The 21,441-nt window shown below is 44.8% G+C and overlaps 1 protein-coding gene across 2 annotated transcripts in view; it reads right to left on the reverse strand.

The window, feature by feature from the left end:
• Window positions 1-4,803, reverse strand: part of LOC123372418 — a 30,274-nt gene extending 25,471 nt beyond the window's left edge. The window contains exon 1 of one of the 2 annotated variants that reach the window (XM_045020495.1): window positions 4,768-4,803. The gene's annotated coding sequence lies outside the window, so the exon portion shown is untranslated. Of the gene's footprint in view, window positions 1-3,909; window positions 4,012-4,767 lie in introns of those variants that run through there. The other variant, XM_045020494.1, reaches the window with a different exon arrangement.
• Between the last annotated feature and the right edge of the window lie 16,638 nt (window positions 4,804-21,441).

Here is a 21,441-nt window from a genome sequence, read left to right on the forward strand (position 1 = left end):
GGCCAATTTAATTTTAAGCAAATGTTCTGGAGTCCAGTAGTGCCTGTTTAATATCTTGTTCTGGAAGAATCGCAAGGATAAAGAACTTGAAGTATCTTTCACATTATGCCAGATATTCTCCCATGTTTCTGTTGTCATGATAAGACTAAGTTCTTTTCCCCATTTTTCTTTGAGACTGAAATTGAAAGGGTAATTGAGAGGGTAATGCAGAATTGGGGTGGGGTCTGGGCCAGAGTAGGCAGTTGGGGTGCAGGGGACAGGCTCTGGGAGGGAGTTGGAGTGCAGAGGACAGGCTCTGGGAGGGAGTTAGGGTGCAGAGGACAGGCTGGGGTAGGAGGAGGAGTGTGGGGGATGGGCTCTGGGATGGAATTGGAGTGTGCGGGACGGGCTGGGGCAGGATTAAAAGAACTAGATAAATTCATGGAGGATAGGTCCATCAATGGCTATTAGTCAGGATGGGCAGGAATGGTGTCCCTAGCCTCTGTTTGCCAGAAGCTGGGAATGAGCGACAGGGCATGGATCACTTGATGATTACCTGTTCTGTTCAATCCCTCTGCGCAGCACTCTGGGGGCCGGGGCTGCGCGCTCCTGCGGGGCAGTGTTTGGCTCCGTGGGGAGGGAAAGATGCTCCCCGCTCATCTGGAGCCCTGCCGCCGTGTGCACAACATTCTGAGGGGCAGGGCTGCGCGCGCGGCGGCAGGGCTCCGGATGAGCGGGGAGCCTCATGGTAAGGGGTCCAGGGCTGGGGGGGAGTTGGATAAGGGGTGGGGGCAGTCAGGGACAGGGAGCAGGGTGGGTTGGATGGGGGGGTGGGATCCCGGGCGGGTGGTTAGAGGTGAGGGTCTCTGGAGGGGGCAGTCAGGGAGCAGGGGGCATGGATGGTGCATGGGAGTCCCGGAGTCTGTCAGGGGGTGGGGGGTGGATAGGGGTCAGGGCAGTCAGGGGACAGGGAGTAAGGAGGGTCCTGAGGGGGGCAGTTAGGGTGGGGGGGGTCTCTGGAGAGGGTGGTCAGGGGACAAGGAGCTGGGGGGGTTGGATGAGTTGGGAGTTCTGGGGGGGCTGTCAGGAGGCAGGGGTGTGGAGAGGGGTTAGGGGAGGCAGGGAGCAGAGGGGATTGTATGGGTCAGGAGTTCTGGGGGTCCTGTCAGGGGGCGGGGAGCAGTTGGATAGGCATGGGAGTCCAGGGGGAGGGTCTGTCTGGGTGCGGGGGTGTGGATAAGGGTCGGGGCAGTCAGGGAACAGGTAGGGGGTAAGGTCCTAAGGGGGCAGTCAGGGGACAAGGAGCAGGGAGGCTTAGATAGGGGATAGGGTCCTGTGGGGCAGTTAGGGGCAGGGGTCCCAGGAGGGGGTAGTCAGGGGACAAGGAGCGGGGGGGTGAGGGTTCTGAGGGGGGCAGTCACCCAGCCCTCTGCCCTGAGCCCTGCACCCCCCCCCCCACCCACACCCAGCCCTCTGCCCTGAGCCCTGCACCCCCCCACACCCCCCCAGGCCTCTGCCCTGAGCCCTGTACCTTCCTCATGCGCACCTAGCCCTCTGTTGACTCCTTCACACCCCCAACCCCAGCCCTGATTGTGGCACTCCCACACATACCCAGCCCCCCCTGCCCTGACACCTGCACCCCCGTCACATGCCCCCAGCCCTCTGCCCTGACTCTTGCACCCCCCACATTCCCCAGCCCCCCACATCCCATGCACCCCACACATCCCCACCCCCACCCTGAGCACCAGATGGGAGCTCCTGCACCCCACCCCACATTCCCACCTGCACCCCTCACACCAAATGGGAGCTGCCCAGGTATGTGCCCCCACACCCAAACCTCCTGCCCCAACCCTGACCCCCTCCCTCATTCTAGCTCCTGGCCAGACCCTGCACCCCCAGCCCTGTGCTCAGAGCACTCCCACCCTCAGCTCAGTGCAGAGAGAGGAAGAGAATGGGCCAGAACCAAGGAGAAGGTAGGTACCCACTGTATGTGGGCAGGGCCGGGACCCCAGACCGGCAGTGAGCGGGTCTGGCAGCCGGGATCCCGGCTGGCAGGAGCCAGTGGATGGAACCCTTGAGCGGCAGTGGGCTCAGCCCACTGTCGGTCTGGGGCCCTGGCTGCCGGCCCTGCACAGCCTGCTGCCGGTCTGGGGTTCTGGCTGCCAGACCCTTCCCAGCTGGGGTCCTGGCCGCAGGCCCCGCTCAGCCCACTGCCAGCCTAGGTGAACAGAACTCCAGACCAGCAGCGGGCTGAGCGGGCTGGCAGCGTAAGATCAACATTTTAATTTAATTTTAAATTAAGCTTCTTAAACATTTTGAAAACCTTGTTTATTTTACAATACAACACTAGTTTAGTTATATAATATATAGACTTGTAGAGAGAGACCTTCTAAAAAACATTAAAATGTATGACCGGCACCCGAAACCTTAAATTAGAGTGAATAAATGAAGACTCAGCACACCACTTCTGAAAGGTTGCCGACCCCTGCACTACGGCCATTCTTATGTTCTTATCTTTTATTTGACCAACAAAAGTTGGTCAAACAAAAGTTGGTCAAATAAAAGGTATTATTTCACCCACCTAGTCTCTCTGCTTCAGACAGAGCAAGTTAACTCAATTGTATTAATGCAGTTGAAAATTTTCAAAGCTGAAAATACGAGGAACGAGTTAATTACATACGATGCACTGTCATTGTTAGTGATCACATTATAATGGAAGCCTGTAGGATATTATAGTACAGTTAAACACTCATTTAAACTTGTTACAATACACTACTGCTATCTTGGGTTGCCGCCTCTAAATTTCTAAAGTGGGGTTCCAGACACAGTGTATTTTGGCTTCACAGCAATAATATTTCCACTTTCACATAGATTTAGTGTTAGCCGGCAAGGAGTAGGATCTGAAAACTTTCCTGGCAATGTTTCCGACCAATAACATTCACCCCCATTTCCAAGTTATTAAACCATTCCACATAATTTATGCATTTGATTAAAATTTGCATTGCATCTGACTTTCCAAATAATCTTGCTAATTTGTGCTTATGAAGAAATTTACAAAAACAATACTCCTTAGTCACTAACATACTGGAGCTACTTATATCACTTTACCCTTAGAATAGTTCCAAATGTTTTAATACACTTGAACAGTGGCTCCCAAACTTAGTTTTGGAACCACACTGTAATAGTGGCCCACATCATTCAGGACTCAAAAACTCATGATACTTATATTTCCCAACCTCCCTATCTAAGAAGGTAGCATCTGACTTCATGGTGAGAAACTAGGACCCAGAGGTATTCCCTGAGGAGACAGCACACCTGCAACTAATTTGCAAAAGTAAATCTATGAAGTGGACAGTCTCTTAGGAAATTAGCTGCTGTTGCTAAGAGAAAAAACTACTCCTAATTACTGAAGGACTGTTATAAATCCATGCACTTTTGTTTAATTGAGTTGTGAGCCTTGCTTAAATAAGCATCTGGAGGAACTGAAAGCTTCTGTGATGGAGCTTCACTTTTTGTTGGCCCTGTAAAATAAATAACCAACCCTTCCCCCCGTCCCCTCCCCACCCCCAAAATATTTTTTTTTAACAACTGTAGTAAAAGGAGCTCTTGTTGATTGTGAGAAGGACGTTGGAACTGGACTTGCTCACACACTCCTTGAGACAGACTGACCGGCACACTCTTAACCCCATTTTCCCCACCACTATTACCAAGACATCCCCCTGCAGTTATCACTTCTCTGCATTTTTCCATTTTCTGTCTTTTACTCTTGGCTTTTATTAGCCTTTGTATCTATTTTGTGTTTCTTTTCCTGGCCTTCTATTTTCGGTCACACTTTTTTCCCCCTTGTCATTTTGTTCTTTCTCCTTCTTCTTTCCTCCCCTCCCCCCCACCCAACACCCTCAGAGAAACCATGATGTGCACACACACTACCTTAACCAGAAAACTATGTGCTGCTTAGGGTGAGAAGACTGAGTCCATTGTTTGCTCCAGGAGCAGTAAAACCAACTATGGGAGCAAAGAAGATTAACTTAGGCTGCTGAAGTGTTTGATCTTGCAGCCAAATAAATCTGAACAGATCCCATGACTGATTTCAACAGGGGTCATCCCAGAAGAAGAGAGTGTTAGAAGAATTTGCCTGATGCATTAGCCACATCAGCAGGAGCACATCTAGGGAGGGGGACAAAACAGATCCAGATTATGAAGCTTTCCTTATCCCCCCCTCAGTTCTCCTTCGCCCTGCCCTGCTTCCATTTCCCCAACACACAAAATGATACTCTTTCTATTGTAAACTAACATATAATACTGTATATTAAAGCAGAATTTAAAAGCCTTCCAATGCAGCATGATCCAAACGTTATTTCAGTCTATATATAAAACCAAGGTAAGTTCATAACTAAATCTCTTCATGAGAAGGGACAGGCATTTGTCACTAAATGAGACTGAGGAGCAGTTTATACTCAAGTTGAAAAATCCTATTTGGGAAAGGTGATCAGTAATTCCTTTGGGTTTGATGTAAGCCTTTAAATATTACAATGAAACAATAGATTACATAGAACCTATACCAACTTGAAGCACAGTCTTGATCAACTGAATTATCTTGCAGTTAGTTAATCTTTAGTAAATCCACAGGTTAAAAATAGGAAAGAAATTCAGGTTGAAAAAGAAACTTAGAACAAAATCATTTTAAAGCCAATTGTAGAATCATTTTTAGTTTCTAAACTTGCTGTCTGATAAAATCCTTTTAAATGAAGCACTTGTAGAAACTTGTTGTAACCTATTCTTGCTTACCTTATTGTGCTGGCTAATGCCTTCGCTGGAGTAGTTTGCTTCAGAAATTGCTCAGTCACATCCAATTTATTCACTGAACAAATGGCAGAGAGCCAGACCATAAAAGAAAAAAGTTGGATGTGGACCCAGTCCTTTCACAGGATGAAATCATGAGTGCTTGTTGCAGTCGTACACCCACACATCCGCAAAAGTCCAACTAAATAGCCTTTGTGCAAGAGGTCTCTATGGGGATTGGAAATGATTGAAACAGGCAACCATTTCTACGTTCCAATTATTCTAGATCTACCCAAATGGTGGAAACAAATGCCCAGTGTTTTGCTAGTGCCAGACACTTTTCTAAAGTCTCAAAGGGCCAGCTGCTAGAAATAAGACTTTCTTCCAGTAAGTACGAAAAGAAAAACTCATGGGGAAAACAAAGTCAATACTAGTCATGCAATTTGAGTAGCCTGTTAAACTTCGCAACAGTTTATTATGCAACAGTTTTAGGACCCGATTCACAGCCTTTCAGTTGGTGAAAGAGTAATATAATGGGGGCATGGCCAACAGACCACCCACTTTATGAAAAAAAGGGGAAAAATAAGCGCCAAAAATCAAAACCTTAAGCACAAAAATACAGCTTCTAAATATGGACAATATGATTCTGATGTCTTGCCAGCTTTATGTTGGTGGAAGAGCTGGTCGACAAATGGTTAGGGTTGCCAACCCTCCTGGTTTTGCCGGGAATCTCCTGGAATCAGGCCCCATCTCCTGGAGGCTACTGAAGCCAAACTGGGAGATTTAAGGCTCTCTACCTGCCCTGGCCCTATGCTGCTCCTGGAAGCGGCCGGCAAGTCCCTGCGGCCTCTGAGGTGGGACAAGGAGTCTCTGTCCACACCCTGCATGGGAACTGCAGCCAATGGAAGCTGCGGAGGCGGCACTTGCGGGTGAAGGCAGCATGTGAGCGGCCTTGAGGGGCCACAGGGATGTGCTGGCTGCTTCTAAGAGCAGCGCAGGGCCAGGGCAGGCAGGGAGCCTGCCTTAGCCCCGCTGCGCTGCTGCCCAAGGTAAGTGCCTCCCGGCCAGATCCCACGCCCCTCACCCCCTCCCGCCCCCCAATCTGCTGTCCCAGCCCTGAGCCCCCTCCCAGACCCAGCACCCCAAACTCCCTCCCACACCCCCTGCCCCAGCCCTGAGCCCCCTCCAGCACCCAAACTCCCTTCCAGATCCTTCACCCTTCATCCCCTCCCACACTCCAATCCCTTGCCCCCCCCAGCTCTGAGCCCCCTCCAGCACCCAAACTCCCTCCCAGACCTTGCACCCCACACCCCCTCCTGCACTGCAATCTCCTGCCCCAGGCTCAGCCCAGAGCCCACTCCCACACCCTTGGCCCCAGCCCAGAACCCGCACCCCCTCCCACACTCGAACCCCTGCCCCAGCCCAGTGAAAGTGAGTGAGGGTGGAGGAGAGTGAGCAACAGAGGGAGGGGGGATGGAGTGAGTGGAGCAGAGCGTCAGAGAAGGGGCAGGGTGGGGGCAGTAGGTGGGGCAAGGGTGCTTGGGTTTGTGTGATTAGGCAGTTGGCAACCCTACAAATGGTAGAAATCTAGAACAGCGATCTGATAAAATTTCTACCAGCTTGGATTCCAGTTCACTTGGATCTGGAAAAGAGGCCTCTTTAGATTTTGTATCTCACTTAGAACCAAAATGCTAAGTGTGGGTTTGGCTCTGAGTTTTGGGTCTAATCCCAATGGATTTTAAGGAGTGCAGATTAAATATTGTCTAACTCCTAATTCAATGCAAAAATACAAATTAGGCTGTGACAATGAAGTATCGGTATCAAAAGTTCCTCTGAGACATTTCTTCAATGTACTGTTTTTTTTCAAAGTGGTGAAGATAATAACCACATTTGGTTTTACACCAGCTTCCTGAGACAGACAAAGTCTGACACAGCAAATCTATCAATGCATTTTTTTTCTTGGAACGTGCAGTTCTGAGGATCAGTTTTTTCTAAGAACTAATATCCATTGTTATCATGCTTCTTTTCTTGTTCACATAGGATACTACAGTTGTTCTATATAGGCTATAGCATACTCATTTTTAGTCCTATCTGCTGCTTACAATACTTCCAAACTGTCATTAATTAGTTTGATTTCTTGCTGAGCAATAAAACTCTTCTTTTCTTGCATTGTATGCCATTCAAAACTGTAGTCTGTCCTCACTTTAAAGCATTTGGGCACGTCTCTAGGGTGCCACAAGTACTCCTGTTCTTTTTACTTATGGCCTCATTTATACCTATTTAACTTCCTCAACTTCAGAGGTGCTGTCTGGGTACAACTGAGGGCAGAATCTGGCCTTGTACAACTAATAAGCTTTGAAAAGATTGCTGATGACTGTATTGATTTGGCCTATACAACGTGATCATGTCTATGCCTAACAGAATGAATGCTAATGGGAAGGGGGTAGGTTTAGAAGATAAAATAAAAAAAGAACAAGTTAAAAATCACTTAGAAAAGTTAGATGCCTGCAAGTCACCAGGGCCTGATGAAATACATCCTAGAATACTCAAGGAGCTAATAGAGGAGGTATCTGAGCCTCCAGCTATTATCTTTGGAAAATCATGGGAGACAGGAGAGATGCCAGAAGACTGGAAAAGGGCAAACATAGTGCCCATCTATAAAAAGGGAAATAAAAACAACCCAGGAAACTACAGACCAGTTAGTTTAACTTCTGTGCCAGGGAAGATAATGGAGCAAGTAATTAAGGAAATCATCTGCAAACACTTGGAAGGTGGTAAGGTGATAGGGAATAGCCAGCATGGATTTGTAAAGAACAAATCATGTCAAACCAATCTGATAGCTTTCTTTGATAGGATAATGAGTCTTGTGGATAAGGGAGAAGCGATGGATGTGGTATACCTAGACTTCAGTAAGGCATTTGATACAGTCTCGCATTATATTCTTATCGATAAACTAGGCAAATACAATTTAGATGGGGCTACTATAAGGTGGGTGCATAACTGGCTGGATAACCGTACTCATAGAGTAGTTATTAATGGTTCCCAATCCTGCTGGAAAGGTATAACAAGTGGGGTTCCGCAGGGGTCTGTTTTGGGACTGGTTCTGTTCAATATCTTCATCAATGACTTAGATATTGGCATAGAAAGTAGCTTATTAAGTTTGCAGATGATACCAAACAGGGAGGGAGTGCAACTGCTTTGGAGGACAGGGTCATAATTCAAAATGATCTGGACAAATTGGAGAAATGGTCTGAGATAAACAGGATGGAGTTTAACAAAGACAAATGCAAAGTGCTCCACATAGGAAGGACCAATCAGTTTCACACATACAAAATGGGAAGAGACTGTCTAGGAAGGAGTACGGCAGGGGATCTAGGGGTATAGTGGACCACAAGCTAAATATGTGAGTCAACAGGGTGATGCTGTTGCAAAAAAAGCAAACTTGATTCTGGGATGCGTTAACAGGTGTGTTGTAAGCAAGACACAAGAAGTCATTCTTCTGCTCTACTCTGTGCTGGTTAGGCCTCAACTGGATTATTGTGTCCAGTTCTGGGCTCCGCATTTCAAGAAAGATGTGGAGAAATTGGAGAGGGTCCAGAGAAGAGCAACAAGAATGATTAAAGGTCTAGAGAACGTGACCTATGAAGGAAGGCTGAAAGAATGGGGTTTGTTTAGTTTGGAAAAGAGAAGACTGAGAGGGGACATGATAGTAGTTTTCAGGTATCTAAAAGGGTGTCATAAGGAGGAGGGAGAAAACTTATTCACCTTTGCCTCTAGGAATAGAACAAGAAGCAATGGGCTTAAACTGCAGCAAGGGAGGTTTAGGTTGGACATTAGGAAAAGGTTCCTAACTGTCAGGGTGGTTAAACATTGGAATAAATTGCCTAGGGAGGTTGTAGAATCTCCATCTCTGGAAATATTTAAGAGTAGGTTAGATAAATGTCTATCAGGGATGGTCTAGACCAGGGTTCGGCAACCTTTCAGAAGTGGTGTGCCGAGTCTTCATTTATTCACTCTAATTTAAGGTTTTGCGTGCCAGTAATACATTTTAATGTTTTTAGAAGGTCTCTTTCTATAAGTCTATAATAGCTAACTAAACTATTGTTGTATGTAAAGTAAATAAGGTTTTTTAAATGTTTAAGAAGCTTCATTTAAAATTAAACTAAAATGCAGAGCCCCCAGGACTGGTGGCCAGCACCCGGGCAGTGTGAGTGCCACTGAAAATCAGCTCGTGTGCCGCCTTCGGCACCCGTGCCATAGGTTGCCTACTCCTGGTCTAGATAGTATCAGGGGACTGGACTCGATGACCTCTCGAGGTCCCTTCCAGTCCTAGAATCTATGAATCATACTAGACTCTTCCAATTCCAAGAATACTACCTTCTTAAAAATACATAGGAAAAAAATGTGAAAGATAATGCCCAGGGCCGTTCTAATGCTGCACAGCTGCTTGTGTATTTCTCTGAGTTCTAAATGCTATATTGAATGTTATTACAATTGTTTCCTACTTATAGTGAGCCAGATTGTGCTTGATCCATACATAGACCACAGACATGAAGGGGAAGGATCCTGAACAAGGGAGTTCTTGTATTAAGTTTAATGGAGTGTATGGGCCCAAAGTGTTAAAGGTGTTAGCATGACCCGGTTATTGTTTAACATTAAGCTGTTTTAAACAAGATTTGGGGGTTAGCATACAGCAGTGGTTCCCAAACTTTAACAACCTGCAACCTCCTTTCATGAAAATATCAAATCTCGTGAACCCCCTCCTAAAAATGAATATTTCCAGGGATTTTCTCCTTTACCTGAGCATAAATTATAGAAGCAGTGATCTTGGAAATAGTTTGGATTTTTTCTGACACGTTTATTGCACGGTATTTATTATTACATTATTATTTATCATTGCATTATTAATTTTACTACATTATGAAAATGGCAACACTCTTCCAAGATTTCACTTTTGTAGCTCATATCACTTCAATTACGCCTGTTATAGGACAAGGCTCCTACATATTTCATCACGGAGTAATAGATCTGAACCAGCATGAAGGTATGTATTTAAGAAGCCAACTCAAATAAAGAGTTCCTCCCACAAGCATACGGGTCATGAGCAGTCCAGGCAAACCACACAGGACTAAAACAAAGCTTAAACTTGTTTTTCATCATAATTTTAAAAACACTAGCAGCCTATTTAATTTTTGAAACAGCAAAAAATATCCACCTCCCTTTCCATTTCTCATAAGGAGTCTTGAAGTTTAAATCTCCTCAGTGTGATGGATGCACTTTCTTTGATTTGCATAGCTCTTGAAAGTCTGGAACCACTGGAGAAAGAGTCTCAGGTCTGGTTCGGCACTGAGTCTGCTTCTGTATTTGGTTGTCAGATGTGCATACGAGTAAAATGCTTTCTCGCATAAGGTTTTTGTTGAAAACGGTAACAAAATTGTAGTAGCTTTTTCTGCCAGCAGGGGGTACTCGTTTCTTAAACTCAGCCAAAAGTTGATCAACTCTTTTTCAGTTCATAATCACCGGAGATCTCAATCAATTTCTCTTTTTTCTCAGTGTTCAATATCTGCATTGAGAAAGTGGTATCATCAAAGGGGTTGTGAATCCAGTCATTATCGCCTGACATAGCTGGAAACTATTCCCTGAATGTGTGTAAAGTCCTTTTAGGTGTCCAGTTATATTGGTTTTAGTGCACTGATCCAACCAAAAGTTATGTTCTGCCAGGAAGTCATGAAGAGTACTGAAACACTCAGTTTCACTGTTTTCTAAACATCCTTCCCAGAACTGAGACTTCTTTATCATGGGTTCAACTTGGTCTTGCAGGCTGAAAACTGTTATCTTGAGGCCTTGAAGAGATACATTTAGGTCATTAATCCTCGAGAAAATGTCTGTTAAATAAGCTAGGCTCTGGAGCAAGACATGATACAGCTGGCAAGGTGGAAAGGAGGGCTGTTGAAAAAAACCCAAGGATTTCTGTTTTAAGCTCAAACAAGCGCATAAGGATTTTGCCACGTAAGAGACATCTAACTTCGGTATGGGACAACAGACAATTGTTTACACAACCCATTTCTTCCCAAAGTACATGAAATATTCTGGAATTTTTGGCCATGATTTTATGAGAAAGGCCAAAAGCCATGTAGAGTTGGACCTTGCAAAGGGAATTAAAACCAATAGTAAAAGGTTCCACAGCCATATAAATAAGAAGAAAACAAAGAAAGAAGTTGGACCGCTAAACACTGAGGATGGAATGGAGGTTAAGGATAATCTAGGCATGGCCCAATATCTAAACAAATACTTTGCCTCAGTCTTTAATGAGGCTAATGAGGAGCTTAGGGATAATGGTAGGATGACAAATGGGAATGAGGATATGGAGGTAGATACATTACCACATCCGAGGTAGAAACCAAACTCGAACAGCTTAATGGGACAAAATCAGAGAGCCCAGATAATCTTCATCCAAGAATATTAAAGGAACTGGCACATGAAATTGCAAGCCCATTAGCAAGAATTGTTAATGAATCAGTAAACTCAGGGGTTGTACCGTACGACTGGAGAATTGCTAACATAGTTGCTATTTTTAGAAAGGGAAAAAAGTGATCCGAGTAACTATAGGCCTGTTAGTTTGACATCTGTAGTATGTAAGGTCTTGGAAAAAAATTTTGAAGGAGAAAGTAGTTAAGGACATTGAGGTCAATGGTGATTGGGACAAAATACAACATGGTTTTACAAAAGGTAGATCGTGCCAAACCAATCTGATCTCCTTCTTTGAGAAGGTAACAGATTTTTTAGACAAAGGAAACACAGTGGATGTAATTTACCTCGATTTCAGAAAGGCATTTGATACGGTTCCACATGGGGAATTATTAGTTAAATTGGAAAAGATGGGGATCAATATGAAAATTGAAAGGTGGATAAGGAACTGGTTAAAAGGGGGACTACAGTGGGTCATACTGAAAGGTGAACTGTCAGGCTGGAAGGAAGTTACTAGTGGAGCTCCTCAGGGATCAGTTTTGGGACCAATCTTATTTAATTATTTGTTTTATTATTGACCTCGGCACAAAAAGTGGAAATGTGCTAATAAAGTTTGTGGATGACACAAACCTGGGAGGTATTGCTAACACAGAGAAGGACCGGGATTTCATACAGGAAGATCTGGATGACCTTGTAAACTGGAGTAATAGTAATAGGATGCAATTTAATAGTGAAAAATGCAAGGTCATGCATTTAGGGATTAATAACAAGAATTTTAGTTATAAATTGGAGACACATCAGTTGGAAGTAACAGAGGAGGAGAAGAACCTCGGAGTATTGGTTGATCACAGGATGACTATGAGCTGCCAATGTGATATGGCCGTTAAAAATGCTAATGCGGTTTTAGGATGCATCAGGCGAGGTATTTCCAGCAAAGATAAGGATGTGTTAATACCATTATACAAGGCACTGGTGAGACCTCATCTGGAATACTGTGTGCAGTTCTGGTCTCCCATGTGTAAGAAGGATGAATTCAAACTGGAACAGGTACAGAGAAGGGCTACTAGGATGATCCGAGGAATGGAAAACCCGTCAGATGAAAGGAGATTGAAAGAGCTTGGCTTGTTTAGCCTAACCAAAAGAAGGTTGAGGGGGGATATGATTGCTCTTTATAAATATATCAGAGGGATAAATATTAGGGAGGGAGAGGAATTATTTAAGTTTAGTACCAATGTGGGCACAAGAACAAATGGATATAAACTGGACACTAGGAAGTTTAGACTTGAAATTAGACGAAGGTTTCTAACCATTAGAGGAGTGAAGTTCTGGAACAGCATTCCAAGGGGAGTAGTGGGGGTAAAAGACATATCTGGCTTTAAGACTAAGCTTGATAAGTTTATGGAGGGCATGGTATGATGGGATAGCCTAATTTTGGCAGTTAATTTGGCAATTGATCTTTGATTATCAGCAGGTAAGTATGCCCAGTGGTCTGTGATGGGATGTTAGATGGGATGGGATCTGAGTTACTACAGAGAATTCTTTCCTGGGTGCTGGTTGGTGATTCTTGCCCACATGCTCAGGTTTTAACTGATCGGTATATTTGGGGTCGGGAAAGAATTTTCCTCCAGGGCAGATTGGCAGACGCCCTGGAAGTTTTTCGCCTTCCTCTGCAGCATGGTGCACGGGTCACTTGCTGGAGGATTCTCTGCAGCTTGAGGTCTTCAAACCACAATTTGAGGACTTCAATAACTCAGGGGTTTGTTACATGAGTGTATGGCTGAGATTGTGGCCTGCATTGTGCAGGAGGTCAGACTAGATGATCATAATGGTCCCTTCTGACCTTAAAGTCTATGAAAGTCACCATTTTCACTGCATTTTCACTGCATTGTCCAGCACTTCCTTCAATCCTTTTGCTGCAAAGGCTTGCCTATGGGTACCGTATTGAGTCCAAGAGACGTTTGATGCAATCTTTTTTGTTTGAGCTACAAATCTGCAGGGACATGATAGCAATTTTCAGGTATCTAAAAGAGTGTCATAAGGAGGAGGGAGAAAACTTATTCACCTTTGCCTCTAGGAATAGAACAAGAAGCAATGGGCTTAAACTGCAGCGAGGGAGGTTTAGGTTGGACATTAGGAAAAAGTTCCTAACTGTCAGGGTGGTTAAACACTGGGATAAATTGCCTAGGGAGGTTGTAGAATCTCCATCTCTGGAGATATTTAAGAGTAGGTTAGATAAATGTCTATCAGGGATGGTCTAAACCAGGGTTTGGCAACCTTTCAGAAGTGGTGTGCCGAGTTTTCATTTATTCACTCTAATTTAAGGTTTTGCGCGCCAGTAATACATTTTAATGTTTTTAGAAGGTCTCTTTCTATGTCTATAATATATAACTAAACTATTGTTGTATGTAAAGTAAATAAGGTTTTTAAAATGTTTAAGAAGCTTCATTTAAAATTAAACTTAAATGCAGAGCCCCCAGGACTGGTGGCCAGCACCCGGGCAGTGTGAGTGCCACTGAAAATCAGCTCGCGTGCCGCCTTCGGCACCAGTGCCATAGGTTGCCTACCCCTGGTCTAGACAGTATTTGGTCCTGCCATGAGGGCAGGGGACTGGACTCGATGACCTCTTGAGGTCCCTTCCAGTCCTAGAATCTATGAATCATACTAGAGTCTTCCAATTCCAAGAATACTTCCTTCTAAAAAAAAAAAAAGGAAAAAAATGTGAAAGATAATGCCCAGGGTCGTTCTAATGCTGCACAGCTGCTTGTGTATTTCTCTGAGTTCTAAATGCTATATTGAATGTTATTACAATTGTTTCCTACTTATAGTGAGCCAGATTGTGCTTGATCCATACATAGACCACAGACATGAAGGGGAAGGATCCTGAACAAGGGAGTTCTTGTATTAAGTTTGATGGAGTGTATGGGCCCAAAGTGTTAAAGGTGTTAGCATGACCCGGTTATTGTTTAACATTAAGCTGTTTTAAGCAAGATTTGGGGGTTAGCATACAGCAGTGGTTCCCAAACTTTAACAACCTGCGACCTCCTTTCATGAAAATATCAAATCTCGTGAACCCCCTCCTAAAAATGAATATTTCCAGGGATTTTCTCCTTTACCTGAGCATAAATTATAGAAGCAGTGATCTTGGAAATAGTTTGGATTTTTTCTGACACGTTTATTGCACGGTATTTATTATTACATTATTATTTATCATTGCATTATTAATTTTATTACATTATGAAAATGGCAACACTCTTCCAAGGTTTCACTTTTGTAGTTCATATCACTTCAATTACGCCTGTTATTGGACATGGCTCCTACATATTTCATTACGGAGTACCAGATGTGGACCAGCATGAAGGTATGTATTTAAGAAGCCAGCTCAAATAAAGGGTTCCTCCCACAAGCATTTGGGTCATGAGCAGTCCAGGCAAACCACACAGGACTATAACAAAGCTTAAACTTGTTTTTCATCATAATTTTAAAAACACTAGCAGCCTATTTAATTTTAGAAACAGCAAAAAATATCCACCTCCCTTTCCATTTCTCATAAGGAGTCTTGAAGTTTAACTCTCCTCAGTGTGATGGATGCACTTTCTTTGATTTGCATAGCTCTTGGAAGTCTGGAACCACTGGAGAAAGAGTCTGAGGTCTGGTTCGGCACTGAGTCTGCTTCTGTATTTGGTTGTCAGATGTGCATACGAGTAAAATGCTTTCTCGCATAAGGTTTTTGTTGAAAACGGTAACAAAATTGTAGTAGCTTTTTCTGCCAGCAGGGGGTACTCGTTTCTTAAACTCAGCCAAAAGTTGATCAACTCTTTTTCAGTTCATAATCACCGGAGATGTCAGTCAATTTCTCTTTTTTCTCAGTGCTCAATATCTGTGTTGAGAAAGTGGTATCATCAAAGGGGTTGTGAATCCAGTCATTATCGCCTGACATAGCTGGAAACTATTCCCTGAATGTGTGTAAAGTCCTTTTAGGTGTCCAGTTATATTGGTTTTAGTGCACTGATCCAACCAAAAGTTATGTTCTGCCAGGAAGTCATGAAGAGTACTGAAACACTCAGTTTCACTGTTTTCTAAACATCCTTCCCAGAACTGAGACTTCTTTATCATGGGTTCAACTTGGTCTTGCAGGCTGAAAACTATTATATTGAGGCCTTGAAGAGATACATTTAGGCAGGGGTCCCCAACCCCCGGGCCGCGGACCGGTACCGGTCCGCGGCCTGTTAGGAACCGGGCCGCGAACCGACCCCTAGCAGCGGTGTGTCTCCAGCGTGACATCAAGCGGCGTGTCTCCAGCGGGGCCCCTGAGCCCCGCCCCCTCAGAGCTGCGTGGTGAGGGGGCGGGGCTGCGAGCTCCTGGCTGAGCTCAGCTGCCTCTGCTCGGCGTGAGCTCCCAGCCCCGCCCCCTCCCCACGCGGCTCTGAGCGGGACAGAGCTCAGGCCCCGCCGGAGGCAAGCTGCAGCTGTCGGGCGAGGCGCTGAGGCTCCGGGTGAGGAGGAAGCCGGGGGTAAGAGGCTGGGGCGGGGGAGTTGGCTAAGGGGCAGGGAGTCCTGGGGACAGTCAGGGCACAGAGAGGGGGCGGAGGTTGGGGGAGCGGTCAGGGGGCAGGGAATGGGGGGGGTTGGATTGTGGGTGTTCCAGGGGGATCTGTCAGGACTCAGTGGGGGGGGGGGGAAGATAGGGGTTGGGGCAGTCAGGGGACAGGGAGCAGGGGTGGGGTCCCAGGGTGGTGGGGGGTCTCTAGGTGATGGTGAGGGGACAAGGAGCAGGATGGGTCGGGGATTCTGAGGGAGGCGGGCAGTCGGGGGGGCAGGAAGTGGGTGGGGGTCAGATAGGGGGCAGGTCCGCGGAAATTTTTTTTTCGACGAAACCGGTCCCTGGTGCCAAAAAGGTTGGGGACCGCTGCATTTAGGTCATTAATCCCCGAGAAAATGTCTGTTAAATAAGCTAGGCTCTGGAGCAAGACATGATACAGCTGGCGAGGTGGAAAGGGGGGCTGTTGAAAAAAACCCAAGGATTTCTGTTTTAAGCTCAAACAAGCGCATAAGGATTTTGCCACGTAAGAGACATCTAACTTCGGTATGGGACAACAGACAATTGTTTACACAATCCATTTCTTCCCAAAGTACATGAAATATTCTGGAATTTTTGGCCATGATTTTATGAGAAAGGCCAAAAGCCATGTAGAGTTGGACCTTGCAAAGGGAATTAAAACCAATAGTAAAAGGTTCCATAGCCATATAAATAAGAAGAAAACAAAGAAAGAAGTTGGACCGCTAAACACTGAGGATGGAATGGAGGTTAAGGATAATCTAGGCATGGCCCAATATCTAAACAAATACTTTGCCTCAGTCTTTAATGAGGCTAATGAGGAGCTTAGGGATAATGGTAGGATGACAAATGGGAATGAGGATATGGAGGTAGATACATTACCACATCCGAGGTAGAAACCAAACTCGAACAGCTTAATGGGACAAAATCAGAGAGCCCAGATAATCTTCATCCAAGAATATTAAAGGAACTGGCACATGAAATTGCAAGCCCATTAGCAAGAATTGTTAATGAATCAGTAAACTCAGGGGTTGTACCGTACGACTGGAGAATTGCTAACATAGTTGCTATTTTTAGAAAGGGAAAAAAGTGATCCGAGTAACTATAGGCCTGTTAGTTTGACATCTATAGTATGTAAGGTCTTGGAAAAATTTTTGAAGGAGAAAGTAGTTAAGGACATTGAGGTCAATGGTGATTGGGACAAAATACAACATGGTTTTACAAAAGGTAGATCGTGCCAAACCAATCTGATCTCCTTCTTTGAGAAGGTAACAGATTTTTTAGACAAAGGAAATGCAGTGGATGTAATTTACCTCGATTTCAGTAAGGCATTTGATACGGTTCCACATGGGGAATTATTAGTTAAATTGGAAAAGATGGGGATCAATATGAAAATTGAAAGGTGGATAAGGAACTGGTTAAAAGGGGGACTACAGTGGGTCATACTGAAAGGTGAACTGTCAGGCTGGAAGGAAGTTACTAGTGGAGCTCCTCAGGGATCAGTTTTGGGACCAATCTTATTTAATCTTTTTATTATTGACCTCGGCACAAAAAGTGGGAATGTGCTAATAAAGTTTGTGGATGACACAAAGCTGGGAGGTATTGCTATCACAGAGAAGGACCGGGATTTCATACAGGAAGATCTGGATGACCTTGTAAACTGGAGTAATAGTAATAGGATGCAATTTAATAGTGAAAAATGCAAGGTCATGCATTTAGGGATTAATAACAAGAATTTTAGTTATAAATTGGAGACATCAGTTGGAAGTAACAGAGGAGGAGAAGGACCTCGGAATATTGGTTGATCACAGGATGACTATGAGCCGCCAATGTGATATGGCCGTTAAAAAAGCTAATGCGGTTTTAGGATGCATCAGGCGAGGTATTTCCAGCAAAGATAAGGAGGTGTTAATACCGTTATACAAAGCACTGGTGAGACCTCATCTGGAATACTGTGTGCAGTTCTGGTCTCCCCTGCATGCGTTTTGCTGCAAGGGCTTGCCTATGGGTACCGTAATGAGTCCAAGAGACATTTGATGCAATCTTTTTTGTTTGATCTACAAATCTGGTATACTTCCCTGTCATTGATGTGGCCCCATCAGTGCAAATGCCTGACAGGCAATGAGACAATCTATTTCTTTTTCTTGAAAATATACGTTAGTCAGATTGAAGATATCTTCTCCAGTTGCACGTTCTTTCCATGGTTGTCAAAACAAGTCTTTAACCATACTTTCATTCACATAATGTACAAACACTAGCAAAATAGATTAGCAACATCAGTTGATTCATCCAACTGTATAGCATAATATGGACTATTTTTCACGCTTTGTACAATTGTCACTACATTACTTGACATGTCATTAATTTTTCACAACAACGTACTATTGGACAAAAGTACTACGTCAATCCTTTTGCAGCCTTTTTTCTGAGCATGCAATGAACTATGTCTTTTATACATGGACCAATCAATCTCTTCGTTACAGTATGGGTATCTGATGCTTTTGCTACTCAGTTGCTCACTCAGTACAACACTTCAAGTGCATTTTCGTTATCAGTACTTGCTTTGGATACAAAACTGGTAATATCACTTTTCCACTTGGCTAATTTTCGCTTGAAAAAATCAACAGGCTTGTCAAGTTGTGCGGGGTGCCTAGTTTCTAAGTGGTGCTGAAGTAGAGAAGGTCTGAGGCTGCTGTTTGCTAGAACATCACCACAAATTATGCACTGTGGTTTTGGACACTCTTAATCACCAACGCATGTAAAGCCATATTTTATATAATCGTTGTCATATTTTCTTTTCTTCATAAGCATGAAGCATGACTTTGATTTTCCACGCTTTGGACTTGACCAAACCCTAGCTGATGTTGAACGTTTGTTTTCTCGTGTCTTTACACTTTCTGTTTTCAGCCACATGTCCATATTGGGTGTACAACAGTTCAAATAAAAATAACACACTGAGAATGCTAACAAATGAACAAACAGGTAAATGAGAAGATTCACTCACGTCTCATTGGAGCAAAATGGCACGCTACAGAGAATGACCAAGCATGGACTAATTGAGAGTCGTTACTGCCACATTGGGTACAATGACCTTGGTTCTGGCTGATTTGGTGGGGGGTGCGGCGCCAGGGACAAATTAGCCTGGATAGCCCCCCAAGTATAGCATGGCTCCTCCTTCCACTCTGCCCCTCATGCCGCCCAATTTCTCCTGTCTGCCAAGGACAGGGTCCCAGCTACCGCCTGCATGCCCAGGGTCCTGGCTGCCACTCTGTCCACCATGGTGCTTGGGCTGACAACCCTGCCCTCCACAGGGCTCCGGCTGATGACCCTGCGCTCCATGGGGCTCCGGCTACCTGCCCCACTGGCCAGGGGGCTTCAGCTGCAGCCCCACATGCCTGGGTCCCGCCTGCTGCCCCCCACACCCGGGGTCCCTAGCAACAGCTCTGTCTGCCATTACAGATTTTTTTCTGAGAACCCCCGAAACATTTCATGAACCCCAGTTTGGGAACCACTGGTTTAGAGTCTGATTTTTAAACAAGGAAAAAGCTCTTAAAGGGCAGATCTCACAGGTGCTTTTTCTGTTTCGTTAGTGTGATGTTATCTGATTAATATATGACCATATAGATCATTTTTGCAACCACTGTTATATATTTGCAGCAAATATTGTACATAGGTTGTCTAGTGAGGTGTCTATAAAAAGGTTATGTTTTGCTGGTTATAATTATGCTATCTGTGTGCATGTGTCATTTTTGTATTTAAAGGTATAAGTATTGGCTGTATACCTGGATTTAACATGTTTGCTCCTGGGGTAATGCCCACCAAGTAATCAGCCAGATATGCCATGTCATAAGTTGCCAGATATGATAATCTTGTTTATATGTTTGTATCACCTTTGTATTATGAGTTATAGGCCATGGCTACACTTGCAAATTTGCAGCGCTGCAGCAGGGTGTGAAAACACCCCCTCTCCAGCGCTGCAAATTGCGGCGCTGCAAAGCGCCAGTGTGGTCAAAGCCCCAGAGCTGGGAGCGCGGCTCCCAGCACTGTACGTTATTCCCCACAGGGAGGTGGAGTACGGACAGCGCTGGGAGAGCTCTCTCCCAGCGCTGGCGCTTTGACTACACTTAGCGCTTCAAAGCGCTGCCACGGCAGCGCTGCCGCGGTAGCGCTTTGAAGTGCAAGTGTAGCCATAGCCATAGATGTGTGTATGTCTGTCTGTCTGTCTGTATTTCAAACTTGTGCTATGCTTCTGGGTGACACCCCAGGCAGTTTGGCATGAGCACTGCCTAGCCTGCTTGATGGCCCATTAAGGACCATCAGCTATACAACTGACCTGTTGAGAGAAGCAGATACACCTTATGACTCAGCAAAGCATGCAAGGACATGCCTATGGAAAGAACTCCAAGACTTCCAAGCCATATGCCAGGCAGCCTGTGTTTGAAACAAAGGGAGCACAGGCCGCATGGCAAGAGATTATAAAAGGCAGCTGCATCTTCTCCATTTGGTCTTTCAATCCTGCTTCTTACCTCTGGAGGAAGTTTGCTACAAACTGAAGCTCTGAACAATGGCCTGAATGACCAATCCAAGCTGTGGCTGTATTCCAGAGACTTGATGTAAAGCAGCAGTTTATTCCATCACTGCTACAAGCCTGAGTCAAGAACTTTGCCATTACTGTATTTTGTAATTTGATTCTTTTAATCAATTTGAACTCTCACCTTTCTTTCTTTTTATAAATAAACCTTTAGATTTTACCGTAGTTAATAAAAATTGGCTGTAGCGTGTATTTGGGTAAGATCTGAACATTCGTTAACATGGGAGGTAATGTGTCCGATCCTTAGGGATTAGTAGAACCTTTTCTATTATATGATGAAATAAGATTTAAAGACATTTTCATAATATTTGATGTGGGTACCTGGATGGAAGCCTGGATCACTTTAAGGAAACTGTGTTGTTTGGACTTCTGAGTAACCAGTAAGGTAATAAAGAAGCTCTTTTATGCTGGCTTGGTAAATCTACATATTGGAATATCCACCAGCTTTATGGGGATTGCCTGCCCCATTGGAGATATACCAATCTCCTAGAACTGGAAGGGACCTTGAAAGGTCATCGAGTCCAGCCCCCTGCCTTCACTAGCAGGACCAATTTTTGCCCCAGATCCCTAAGTGGCCTCCTCAAGGATTGAACTCACAACCCTGGGTTTAGCAGGCCAAATGCTCAAACCTGCAGTTCCCCCTAATTGAGTGACCACAGCTGGCTCCCCCCTAGGTAGTGTGACAAAGTTCCTCCTCTATCTTGGTGGGTCCTGAGCTTATTGTCAGATTTGTTCGCCTCATAGATTCACCCTGTGGGTCAGGGAACAGTGCAGAGACCTTCCACTCTGGTAGAAGCCACAGTCCAGGTCAATTCCTCCTGTGTTTGATCAGGAGTTGGGAGGTTTGGGGGGAACCCGGCCCCACCCTCTACTCCGGGTTCCAGCCCAGGACCCTGTGAACTGCAGCTGTCTAGAGTGTCTCCTGGTACAGCTGTGCGACAGCTACAACTCCCTGGGCTACTTCCCCAAGGCCTCCTCCCAACACCATCTTTATCCTCACCACAGGACTTTTCTCCTGGTGTCTGACAATGTTTGTACTCTTCAATCCTCCAGCAATATGCCTTCT

The sequence above is a fragment of the Mauremys mutica genome, chromosome 6 (genome assembly GCF_020497125.1).
Source record: "Mauremys mutica isolate MM-2020 ecotype Southern chromosome 6, ASM2049712v1, whole genome shotgun sequence".
In the NCBI taxonomy this organism is placed as follows: Eukaryota; Metazoa; Chordata; order Testudines; family Geoemydidae; genus Mauremys; species Mauremys mutica.